At 37.7% G+C, this 12,766-nt stretch overlaps 1 long non-coding RNA gene across 1 annotated transcript in view; it reads left to right on the top strand.

The window, feature by feature from the left end:
- Window positions 1-12,766, top strand: part of LOC141358977 (uncharacterized) — a 68,501-nt gene that overhangs the window by 8,215 nt on the left and 47,520 nt on the right. Inside the window, exon 2 of the long non-coding RNA XR_012365571.1 lies at window positions 550-643. This is a non-coding gene — a long non-coding RNA (uncharacterized lncRNA). The remainder of the gene's footprint in view (window positions 1-549; window positions 644-12,766) is intronic.

Here is a 12,766-nt window from a genome sequence, read left to right on the forward strand (position 1 = left end):
CGGTTTCAGTTTTTTTTATACATTTTTTAAATAAATCGTCGAAAATAACAAATGTTTTGGTTTCCTAGTTAATGTACATGTTGTTTATTTTGCTTGTTATATAAATAAACTAAGTCTAAAGTCTTTGTTGTTATTTATTCTTAGCGGAGTTTACCGGAAGTTACATGTCGACCAGAAAAGCCGCTTGTTTATGTTGTTACTGCTGAAACCGTCTATAACACGACTTTCTGTGAGATCAGTCTGTTTTAGAGTGTTGGTTGTTTTATGTTTGTTTAAAATATGAATAAACCCAAACTCAAATCAATTAAAATTAACCTATAAATGTCCATATGTTACCCAACCATAGGTTGAAAAACCCAGCAGGTTAATTCAAACCAAAAAGTTTTACCCAACCATGGAAACAACCCAGCGTTGTTGTATATGAGAGGACACCTGAGGGTTTTTAAATCCTTACATATCCTGTTGTTTCAGGATGTATGTGCATTTCAAAAGACCAACAGTGTATTTCACTCTTCACTCATTTCACGTTTTTCCGCTTCTCTTGGACAGAATGCACACGGGAAACAAGACAGGAGAGAGAGAGAGCGAGCGAGAGAGAGAGAGGAAAAGGAACCAGGCCTTTGTTGCTCTATTGCTTAATGAGGTAGAAAACACAATTGTACTTTTCTAAGTGTGATAATTGTCTGCAGGGCGATGTAAATGAGATGCGTGGGTAATGCCTTAAAGGCCTATGCGTCTTGCTGTGTAAGGAGAATGTGGAGGAGAGGGAGGGGCGGGTCGAGAGGAAGATCACAGGCCCTGTGAGCTTACATTAATCCACCTTACAGGTAATTGACTTGTTGCATTTCAAAGGCTTATCTGAGGTCTGTTATCAAGAGTGGAGTAATTAGCAGCGGCTATGAGGAATTGATGAAGAGATTAACCCTTAGATTACTCCTTTCACTGTGAAACATCAATTGGGGCTACTGTGTGAGAAAGAAGAAACGTCAAAATATTTTTTTATATGACATGAATTTTAGTAGCAGGAAGCAATCCCAGAATGCACTGCAATGCACACGGAATGGGATGATGGCAGATTATACATAATATTTGTGTCGCCATGCTGCTACCCAGTCTCACAAAGTTTCGTGATATAGTCACATATTTTTTTTATTCTTTTTTTGTGCTATTATCACGAATTTTCACGTTTTTTCGTGATCGTATAACGAATTCCTGTTTTCGTGTGATTATCACGTATTGGTTACTCAACTGCTTTTTCCTATTTTTAAACCATTGTCGCTTCGGTTTAGGGTTAGATTTGGTGCTTGCATTAGAATGTCACTTTGGTTTATACTATTTTTCCTGATTTATTTTTTTATATGTCGCCTGGCGTTAGGGTTAGATTAGGGATGTCATTTTATGTAAATCTAACTCTAAGCCGAAGCGACAATGGTAATAAAATAGGACAAAACAGTTGAGTAACCAATACGTGATAATCACATGAAAACAGGAATTCGTTATACGATCGCGGAAAAAACGCGAAAATTCGTGATATAGCACAAAAAAAGAATAAAAAAATACATGACTATATAACGAAATTTCGTGAGACTGGGCTGCGCCATAAAAGTGCATCCATTACAGTGATCATTTCGAAATGCATAACCGCATTTATATGAGTTTTGTTCAGCGCGGTTAAGTTTAATAACCTTTAGATGCCAAACTAAATGTAATTAGCCGCTCTGAATAACGTCGAAGCTGGCTGTTCTCACACTACGGATATCTTTTGTCCGTGTGCATTTCTGCTTTTCCGCACAACATCTGCCACATATGACCCTGGACGCTCATATCTGCATTCTTAAAGATGGCACCCAGCCGAGACATTCATTTCCACGTCCTGTTTCGCAATACTTCTGCTAACACACATTATAGCGCCGCTTTCATTTCGTCTCATTGACTTCACGCCCGTATATAATAAAGATATAGACCTCTAATGTTCAATTCTAGGGGGATTTTCTCCCCCGTTCCACGGACCTTTCCACAAGACTGCTGTTACTAAGTGGCAGCGAACTGAAAGGCCTCGCATCCTCTTTTCTTCATCTCCGTAGGACGCTTTGGCTAACAGCTCTGGCAGCTGCTGTGATCTCCATTTGCCTACTGAGCCCTATAGTCCTCTCTCTGCAGGTGAGGCAGAACTCAAAAGAGTCTCTAATAATCTCTCTCTCTCGTGCTGGAATCAAATTTTGCTCCAAATTTAGGACAGTCGCCGTGCTTGTTTGATGAAACATGTTTGAATGAGGTGTGGTATCTCCCTCAAAGCAATCCTCTGTTTTCCTCCCGGCAAGACAATCTATTCATACCGTTACTTAAGTGTAATTGCCTCCCTTTGAAGGCTGTGAGAAGCAAATGATTTGCTTTGCCCCAGGGGCAGCGGTGGTCAAATACTCATCCAAAGCCCATCCCATCATCCCTCCTCTTCTGCCCTCACGCCTCCCTCCCCGAAGGGCTGACACTGCTGGGCTGCCCGGTGAGAGGGCAGCTCCCTCACGGAGAAGAAATAATACAGCCCGGGCTGCTCAATTTCTCCTCCTTTTCATCCTTCTCTTTTAAGGTTTTATTAACAACAGCTTTTTCTCGTACGGTGGCTGGGTGTGGGGGCGACGAGGCGGCGGGCGCTCCTGGCCAAACCTCAGGTGCCCTCGCTGCTCTCTCGACGGCCCTTCATCCGCGTTGACGGGTCAGTGATGCTGTTTAGTGTTCAGGAATGTGTTTAATTCGGCCTTCAAAAAGAGATGGGATCAAAACAGCTCTTGATGTCGAAGTCTTCTTGCTACTAGGTTATATAATTAGATTATGTATAACTAATTGCAATAACAAAAAAAGGTATTACTGAGCGTGAGCGAGTACAAACAAAATTTGTATTTAAAACACCGATTCATAAAAGTACGCTTAAAATTATTATTTATAATTAGAGCTGCTGGGTACGATTTTATAGGTAATGTCAGTTTGACGTCAACCCACATAAAGAAAATAAATAACTTAGATGAACATAGATAATGTAAGACAGGCAAAAGAGTTAGTCAATTTTCTTAAAAAAAATCCAGATAATTTACTCACCACCATGTCATCCAAAATGTTGATGTCTTTCTTTGTTCAGTCGAGAAGAAATTATGTTTTTTGAGACTTTTGAGACTCATCTTAATGGACTTTAATGGACCCCAACACTTAACACTTAACTGTTTTTTTCCACGAACTTTCGAATGACTCTAAACGATCCCAAACGAGGCATAAGGGTCTTATCTAGCGAAACGATTGTCATTTTTGACAAGAAAAATAAAAAATATGAACTTTTAAACCACAACTTCTCGTCTATCTACCTCACATAATTGCGTAATGCTATGGAAAGGTCACGTGTTACATATATGAAACGCACATTTGCGGACTATTTTAAACAATAAACTGACACAAAGACATTGATTAGTATAATTTGTCGGAACGGTCCTCTTTCTCCACACTTGTAAACACTGGGGTGTAGTTTCGATAAGTCATCCGTGACCTCTTGAAGTGATGACGTATTGCGTGAGGTCACGCTGGCACATCACAGGACCGGAGTTAGTGCATATTTATTATTATTCTTGTCAAAAATGACAATTGTTTAGCTAGATAAGACCCTTATGCCTCGTTTGGGATCGTTTAGAGTCCTTTTAAACTCCATTTACAAAAAATGTTAAGTGTTGAGTTAAGTGTTAAGTGTTGGGGTCCATTATAGTCCATTAAAATGAAAAAAATCCTGGAATGTTTTCCTCAAAAAACATAATTTCTTCTCGACTGAACAGGGAAGGACATCGACATTTTGGATGACATGGTGGTGAGTAAATTATCTGGATTTTTTTTTAAGAAAATTGACTAATCCTTTAAGTTGAAGCTTTAAACAAACATACAACATTATAAACAAAGTAAAAATTATTTAATCTGTATGCATCATGATTCCATTTCAAATTAAATATTAATTTAAACAACACAATTTTCGTTGGAGATGATGTCACTCGAATTGTAAATAACGTTATAGCCAAATTGTCCTTAGAGAATTTTGACTCTTGTGACTCTCTAATCCAGAAAAACATTTTGGGGCGGTTTCCCAGACAGGACTTATTCTAGTCCCAGACTAATATGCATGTTTGAGCTGCTTTAGTTTAAAAACACATTGTCCTGTTTAATTTTAACATATCGGTGACATTGATTTGTCTTAAGATGCACACTTGTAGTGTTTTTGCAAGGAATGTTTTTTAAAAACTTCTTAAATGACTTAATATACAGCCTGATCTCACAAAATACATAAAATAGTCACATATTATTTTGCTCAATTGTGCGTGACATTGTCATGTATTTTTCACCATTTTACGTGCCCCTGGCAAAACTTTCTTTTCCGTGACAGTTGCACGTATTGGTTACTCAACTGTTTTTCTTATTTTCTTACAATTGTCGGGCTCGATTTTAGGATTAGAAATTAGGATTTAATTTCATTTAGGTTTAAGAGATCCTGCAGCTGCCTGCTATTGCTGAAAATACATTTCCCGTATTTTCTGGTTGCATCTTAATAAAAAAGAGTGAAAAATAAATATGGATGGACATTAAAAATTTGCTAAAACAACAAAGCTGGTGTTATAATTATGTATATCGGCCAAATATTGTCCTATCCCTATTCCTAACAAACCATACATCAATCAAAATGTATTTATTCAGCTTTCAGATGATGTATATATCTCAATTTAAACAAATTTACAGGATTTGTGATCCAGGGTCAAATATATTATTATTATCTTTATACTCCAAACTTGCAGAACAATCATTTAAATGTTGACAGATACTTTCACTTCCTGTTTTAGAGCATTAAACTCAAAAACTTTTAATCAAAGCAACTAAAAATACAAACCAGATCACAAACATTTAGTCAATAAGCATTATACATAACCTTACTTTTATCAATATTTTGTGGTATTTGCTAAACTATATACACTCTTAGAAAGAATGTGTTAATTTTTTACACATCTTTGTGCATTCAGCTTTTAACACATTATGTGTAATTTTACCACATTATGTGTTGTTAAAAGTAACACAAAATGTGTTGTTTCAATAATAACAGAGAGATGGGTGGACTCTGGGACAACGCATTTAGTCTGCACTAATGTGTTGTTTTTAACACATTCGTTCTAAGAGTGTAATCTATTATATTTAATTATTTTATATATTTATAATATATGACTAGCATACTGATAAAATGTATAGCTTATCTTGCACTGTAAGTCACTTTGGATAAAAAAGTCAGCCAAATGCATAAATGTAATAACTGAATTTGTATTTTTCTCGCTTTATCCTCTCTCTCTTCATGCATTATGGGATTGCCTTCTACACAATGTATACAAGCAGTGGTTTATTAGATTGTGGTAACTTACTAATACTATAAGTGATCCTGCCTGTGAAAACCCAGCTATAGTCATTACTTGTTACTTACTGTTTTTGTTTTTTTAAATCATGCTACATAACATTCTGTGCAAATAAAACTTTTATACCTTTAATACCGACTGAGTAAGATCATGTCAAAGATCGAAATCAATGTAAAATCAATAATTGAAAATTTGATGTTCCAAAACTCTTCATAAGATTATAAGACTTCAGTCCAAAGATGGCTCCTTGCATTTTGATTTACTGTAAAGTGATCACTAAAAGAAACTGAATACTTCTTCATGTCACATGCATATAAGTTGACAATAAAGCAACTGATAGACGGAGATCCTTCAGACCCAGGATCCAGCTTTATCTCCGCTCCGATATTCCTGGGAGCCTGCGAGTTTGTGCGTGCACGTGTGAGCGTCCAGTAATACTAAACGAGGTTATGAACATGGCATTTTCCTTGTATCATTTGCTTTGAGGTTTTTAAGAGAGAAACATTCCTCAACGTCAACCCAGATGGTAACAATTCTGTAGCGAATTACGAGGCCAAGCAACATACCTGTGGGCGATGTTTTTTTCACAGCTCCATAAAGACCTCAGTAATGTAATTTTGATCTCATTTACCTAATATCGCCGCAGCGCGGGGTACTTTATGTGAAATTCGGCTTTGCGCTGGGCACATATCTCATTGATCTCCCGTGTTGAAATAGCTTGTATTATTTAACTCCGACGAGTCAAGCTGACTGGAGATGGAGACATGGTGGGTTAGCTTTGAATTTACTTAATGGGTGTCCTTGGGCATTTGGGATTTTACGATATTATGCATCTTCACAGAGGTGGACTACTACGCTTGCGTGTCTAGCGTTGAACCCCGAGGAACTCGGTGGACTCATTTGAACATTATAAACGTGAGTCAGGGTTTGCTAATAAACCATATGCCCGGTTCGGCTCTTTTGAATGCGCCTTTGGACCTAAAGTGCTCGTGACCTGATCACATGATCGTCTACATGAAAACAAACAGCCCATTATAAGTCATCAGGTCGGGCTGCTTTATGTATACGTGCCTGGGTTAAATAAACTCAGCTTTCTGTACTTCAAAGAGTCCTCTGTATTATCTTTGATACGTGGCATTATTACTGTTAGTAACTAATCTTACTCAAAAATGTTAATTCTCTCAATATTTATTTTACAATATTACAATAATATTTACAGTAATACATAGTGATTTGAGTTTAGTTGCACCAGAAGACATTATTAGGTGTACGGATTACATTTAAGATGATTGCTTTTTGTATCGTCAACTTTTTGGACCCATTTCAGTCAGATCCAATAAATCTTTTGCATTTCGACGAATTAAGGAAGTTATGTGGGTGATTCTCACAATGTCAAGCATGAAAATGTAAAAATTGCTTAAATTTACTTTTTTCCCACCAGACATTGAAAAACAAAGTCTGGAGTAAATGGGAACATTAATTTAAAAAAATTTACTTCTCATTTAACACTTTTTGTAACATAATTTTAAAAATTAGTCCTAAAAAATCTCATTACCGCAACAGTCAGAAAACATCAACACTGACATATTTTCAAAATGACATGACAAACCTGAAAGAACATAATTTGGAGATTCTGCACATGCATTTAAAATCAAAGTATTATGCTTCTATTAATTAAATTAACATTTAATAAGCATCTGTTGCGGTAATGATAATCAAAATGTCGTGTAAGCATCCTGACAAGACAATATTTAAAATTAACTGTAAAAAAATGATCTTACCTGGTAGCCATCTTGAAGTAACTGGTCCATGTGCTTGGTCACTCAAAATCAAACTTTATTAAAATTCTGTATGTGTGCTTAAACTGTTCTCAAAAAGTGTTGCGGAGGATGAGAACATCAGGCATGGACACATCATTTTCCTAATTTTTCTTCATTATTATTATACATGAATATTCAGTAAATATTTTTTCTGTCATCTAAAATAGTCTAGCAAAACATCCATTAATTTTTTTTCTTAATATTTTTGTGTTAATTTGATTAAATTACAACATAACGCATGTTCAAACACAGCCGGACACATTGCGGTAATGAGAATTTAGAAAATTAAAAATGAAAATTAGATAAAATTTCCAATTATAAATTCTTATGTTGAAATCACACATTGTGCAAGGTAGAACACAGTATTGTGTTAATTCTGATGCTTTTTAATGTTACTATATTACACATTTTAAAGCAAAAAACATTAGTGCCGTGGTGTTTCAATGGATTTGTGAGAATCACCCATGTACATCTGCGTTAACAATGAGATGATTTTCGTTTGCTAAACTGTTCCTTCAAACACAAAAAACCAATAAACTCACAACAGCGCTAAATAACTGAGCGTATTCGGTTCAGCTTTTGCATTAAAGTTTGTTTTTGATAAGTGAACTTATGCACAACTGGCAACCCGCTGTGTGAAATCACTCACTCTAATGGCACAACACACGTGTTTGTTACAGGAAATGGTACAGCCGCTCTGTAAGTATTCCGTCGGTGATAAAACCAAATTGCACCATGATGTTGGGTCAAATAAATGAGAAAAGTGCCTCCAGCGTTATTAGCTCCAGCAAATGTTGCTTCTCCACGCTGATTTGGAGCCAGTTTCTCTTTTTCCCAGTCACAAACGTTAACGAGGGCAACCGCAGAACTCCAAAACAAATACTCCTGATATGAGCCAAACGACTGTGCTGGAAAGTAATTGTGCTATTAAATTGAACTGGATAAACTTGTTGAAGAAGTTGCCCTTTAAAAGCTCACCATTGTTCCCGTTTGACTTGTAGCATAATTAGAAAAAGGGGTATTGGCAACTGGTCGTTTAATAAAACGGCACAGACACCCCTCAAGCAGTTTACCTGTTGCTATTATCCTTATAAATATAAATTCAAAATACACTCACAACCCTAAATTGGGAAACTAACAATGCTCTCGACTCAAATTAAACTGCCTCAGGGCTATGCCAGACTATTTTTATGTGTGAGGTGTGGTGCTAAACAAACCGTTTGATAGGACTTATTTATGTTTTAATGTTTGTAACTGTGCGTCAGAGTTAGAGTCTGGATAAGACCCCCCAAAAACCAGGCCAAGACCTGTCAGTTCAAGAATTCAGCTAGTCCATAGATATAAATATATAGAGAGCTCTTCTGCATTGTTGGGTCTGGCATTTTGTATATATCTCGCTCTTCACAATACCCCATTTGCGAGTTTGCTGGTCCTACTGGTCGCTTTGGCACTGTGTGCAGGTGCCAAGTCCTGTTGGAAAATGAAATCTGCATCCATAAAGGTTGGTCAGCAGCAGGATGCATGAACTGCTCTAAAACTTCCTGTTATACGGCTGCGTTGACCTCCGAGATGCTTCTGACGCTGTTTGTTGTTCAAGAGTGGCTTGACACAAGGAATGCGACAGCTGAAACCCATGTCTTGTATACGTGCATAGTGGTTCTTGAAGCACTGACTCCAGCTGCAGTCCACTCTTTGTGAATCTCCCCACATTTTTGAATGGGTTTTGTTGTACAATCCTCTCCAGGGTGCAGTTATCCCTATTGCTTGTACACTTTTTGCTACCACATCTTTTCCTTCCCTATGCCTCTCTATTAAAGGTATAGCGGAGGATTTTCTTGAATTTTAGAAAAGAACCGCCTTCTCCACTTTTTAAAAAATGCAATTGGGCAACACTCCTGATTGACAACTAGGAGGACCAATAGTCTTGATGATCCACCCGGAAAAAGAAAATCCTCCGCAATACCTTTAATGTGCTTGGACACAGAGCTCTGCACTGAAAAAAAATGATTCATTGAATTTAATCAATTTTTTAAGGTATGTGGTTGCAATCAATTTATTTAAGCTACATTTAAACAAAAGTTTTATATTTTACTTTACGTTACTAATCTTTTTTGTTTAAATGTAGCTTAAATAAATTGATTGCAACCACTTACCTTAAAAAAATTGATTAAATTCAATGAATCATTTTTTTCAGTGAAACAGCCAGGCTTTTTTGCAATGCCTTCCTTGTGCAAGATGTCAATGGTCGTCTTTTGGACAACTGACGAGTCAGCAGTCTTCCCCATAATTGTGTAGCCTACACCGAAAAAAAAGATTAATTCAATTTACTCAATTTTTTAAGGGTAAGTGGTCGCAATCAATTTATTTAAAGGAATAGTCTACTCATTTTCAATATTAAAATATGTTGTTGCCTTAACTGGGAATTGTTGGTGCATCCCTCTGTCGTCTGTGTGCGTGCGCGTGGGCGCTGGAGCGCGCTGCGGCGCTTCGATGGCGTTTGGCTTGGCCCCATTCATTCGGTGGTGCCATTTGGAGGTGGAGTTGGAGGTGACCAAGCACATCAACGTTTTTCCTATTTAAGATGAGTAGTTATACGAGCAAAGTTGGTGGCACAAAACAAAACGCAGCGCTTCTCCAAGCAGACCCAAAAGAGGAACTACATGTCACGGCGCAACAGCACCCCTGTGAGCACTCCGACTCGGCGCAGTAACACCCTCCCTCTCCCATTATGAGAGTGAGAAGGGGAGCGGACTTTTCAGGCGAGTCCAAGTACTCACAAAAGTGCTATTACGCCATAAAATATAGTTCCTCTTTTAAATCCGCTTAGAAAAGCGCTACGTTTTATTTTGTACCACCAAACTTGCTCGTATAACTACTCGTCTTAAATAGGTAAAACGTTGATGTGTTTGATCACTTCTAACTTTATCTCTAATTGGTACCATTGAATGAATGGGGCTAAGCTAAATGCTATCGAAGCGTCGCAGCGCGCTCCAGCGCTTACATGCACGCACACAGATGATAGAGGGATGTATCAACAATTCTTAATTAAGGTAATAACATATTTTAATATGGAAAATGAGTAGACTATTCCTTTAAGCTACATTTAAACAAACAAACAAACAAAAAAAGTAGAAAAACAAAACAAAACAAAAAACTTTTGTTAAAATGTAGCTGAAAAACTTTATTGCAACCACTTACCTTAAAAAATGAGTAAATTGAATGAATCATTTTTTTCAGTGTACAAAACTAGACTGAGAGACCATTTTAAGGCCTTTGCTTTGTTGTGTTGTGCATATTTGCAGATCATTCCTGCATTTGGTTGTGTTGTGAGTATTGGCAGCAGTATTTTGTAGTTGGTTGTGTTGTGAGTATTTGCAAAGTGTTCTCGCATTTGGTCATGTTGTGGGCATTTGCAGCAAATTTCTGTATTTGGATTCTTGTAATTATTTGCAGCAATTACTGTATTTGGTTGTTTGTTATTATTCGCTGCAATATTCTGTTGTTGGCTGTGTTGTGAGTCTTTACAGCATGTTTATTTACTAGGGATGCACCGAATCCAGGATTCGGATTCGGCCGAATACTGGGCTTTTTGACGGGGTTCGGGTTCGGCCGAATCCTAGATTTTTTTTCCACCGAACCGAACCCTAGGCTTGCGCTACGCTGGTCGACGTCACGCGGCCGTTGATTACACACATCGGGTGCTGATGTGGAGATTAGCTTTTTTTTTTCGGTAAGCCTTAGGGGCTGGACACACCAAAACTTTTAAACACGGCTGAAAACGCCTTGAGGACGCCAAATGCCAGCTGTATTTCAGCCGAGCGCTTGGTCGCAGTGATGCTTCAGCTGTGAGCCGGTTGGTTGCTATGGTAATGTCCCGCCCCTGATCCACTGTAATTGGACGGCCGTGTGAAGACTGTGACATTGACGAGCGGAGCTTCTAACTCAACGTAACTGCAAGCGCGGAGCTGCTTGCTTATTGGAAAAACGAGCGTGTCGCAACGCATCGCTTTTATTATGCATAGGCTTATGGTAATTGTCAAAATAGTTTTCCAACTTATATCCTGGCATAATGTACAGTTAAAATTAAATAAAATGAAAAATACACTGCTGTGGACGTTGTTTACTTCATTAATGTGATTTACTGTGTTAATGGAATAAGGATGCGAGTAGGATTCGGTATTCGGTTTCGGATTCGGCTGAATCTTAAACGGTGGATTCGGGATTCGGCCGAACCTAAAAAATCTGGATTCGGTGCATCCCTATTATTTACTTAACTGACTGTTTTAATGGACCGAATTGAGAAACTTTTTATAACATTTATAACCATGAAATTTCCATTGGCGCCTGTGGTACTTGCACAGCATTTTTGAATTTGTTGCGAGTTTTTGCAACAACTTTCTGTATTTCGCAGCGTACATGTTTCTTTACTTGGTTGTTGTGTTATTATTTTTCAGTTTTGTTATGTTTTGATGTGAATATTTGCAGTGGATTTATTATTAAACTGTTGAAGATGATTTTTTTTTATTTGTCTGTTTTTATTTTGCATGTGTTTCCTTAAGTTGGAGTGTGTTGAACTTTCTCTGTAATCCATGAAATTCTTGCCAATTCCGTGTAATGGCCCCGCTGAATAGACCAGCATATGTTGTGTTTTGATTGCTAGTCCCCAGCATGAGATCCCGGTGTGCTGGTGTCCCCTCCAGACTTTACCAGTTAAATTTTGCTGGTGAACAGCAGGGATTTCCTGATCCACCAGCTTGACTACCACTGATATGGAAATAAATGCCGGTCTAATCTTATCTTTTCAGAAGTGCCTTGATGTTTTGGAAATACACATTTATTATCCTTTCATGCTTCTGTATGGTTTTGATAGGTCACCTTAGACTTGTATTTAACATACAGTAACTTTAAAAAGGCGTTGTGTCGTCTTACAGAGGACTTGTATGTTTCTAAGTTGACAAACAAAGTGTGACACGACAATTAAACAGGAGACAAGGTTGTTTTTAGTGCGCAGTCACGGTCTTGTCTGGTTCTGTTTTTATTGGGGGCACATGACGCCATATTTCTTCTTTCTCCCGACTGCAAGCATTACTTTTAAGTTAACTAAACAGTCTTCATCCCTCAAAATCCCAGATACAGTAGAGAAAAATCCAAAAACAAGACTCCTCCTTGACCCTCCAGGGCTTTTTTCGGTGGTATGTCTTGCCATTCACAGGAGATCCGTGGGATTTACAGTGAAGAAAACTTAAAGCAATGTTTAACAGACCAATAAGGGCCAATGGTGATATTTGAAAAGTTATGATTAAAAAAAGACCCAAACGACTTTGCAATAAAGAGAGAAGCTAATTTGATTCTTCATGTCAGCGAACATCAAAGACTTGCCCTGTCTGAAAGAAACAGCGTATCCAAAAATCCTGTCATCAAATATCCAGATTTCATTCCAAATCCATATGACTTTCTTTATCCTGTTTGTTTTCAACAGACGTGTAGATGAGAGAGACTAAAGACACATCATGGCAGGTTTGTCAT

This window comes from Misgurnus anguillicaudatus, chromosome 3 (assembly GCF_027580225.2).
Source record: "Misgurnus anguillicaudatus chromosome 3, ASM2758022v2, whole genome shotgun sequence".
Taxonomy (NCBI): Eukaryota; Metazoa; Chordata; class Actinopteri; order Cypriniformes; family Cobitidae; genus Misgurnus; species Misgurnus anguillicaudatus.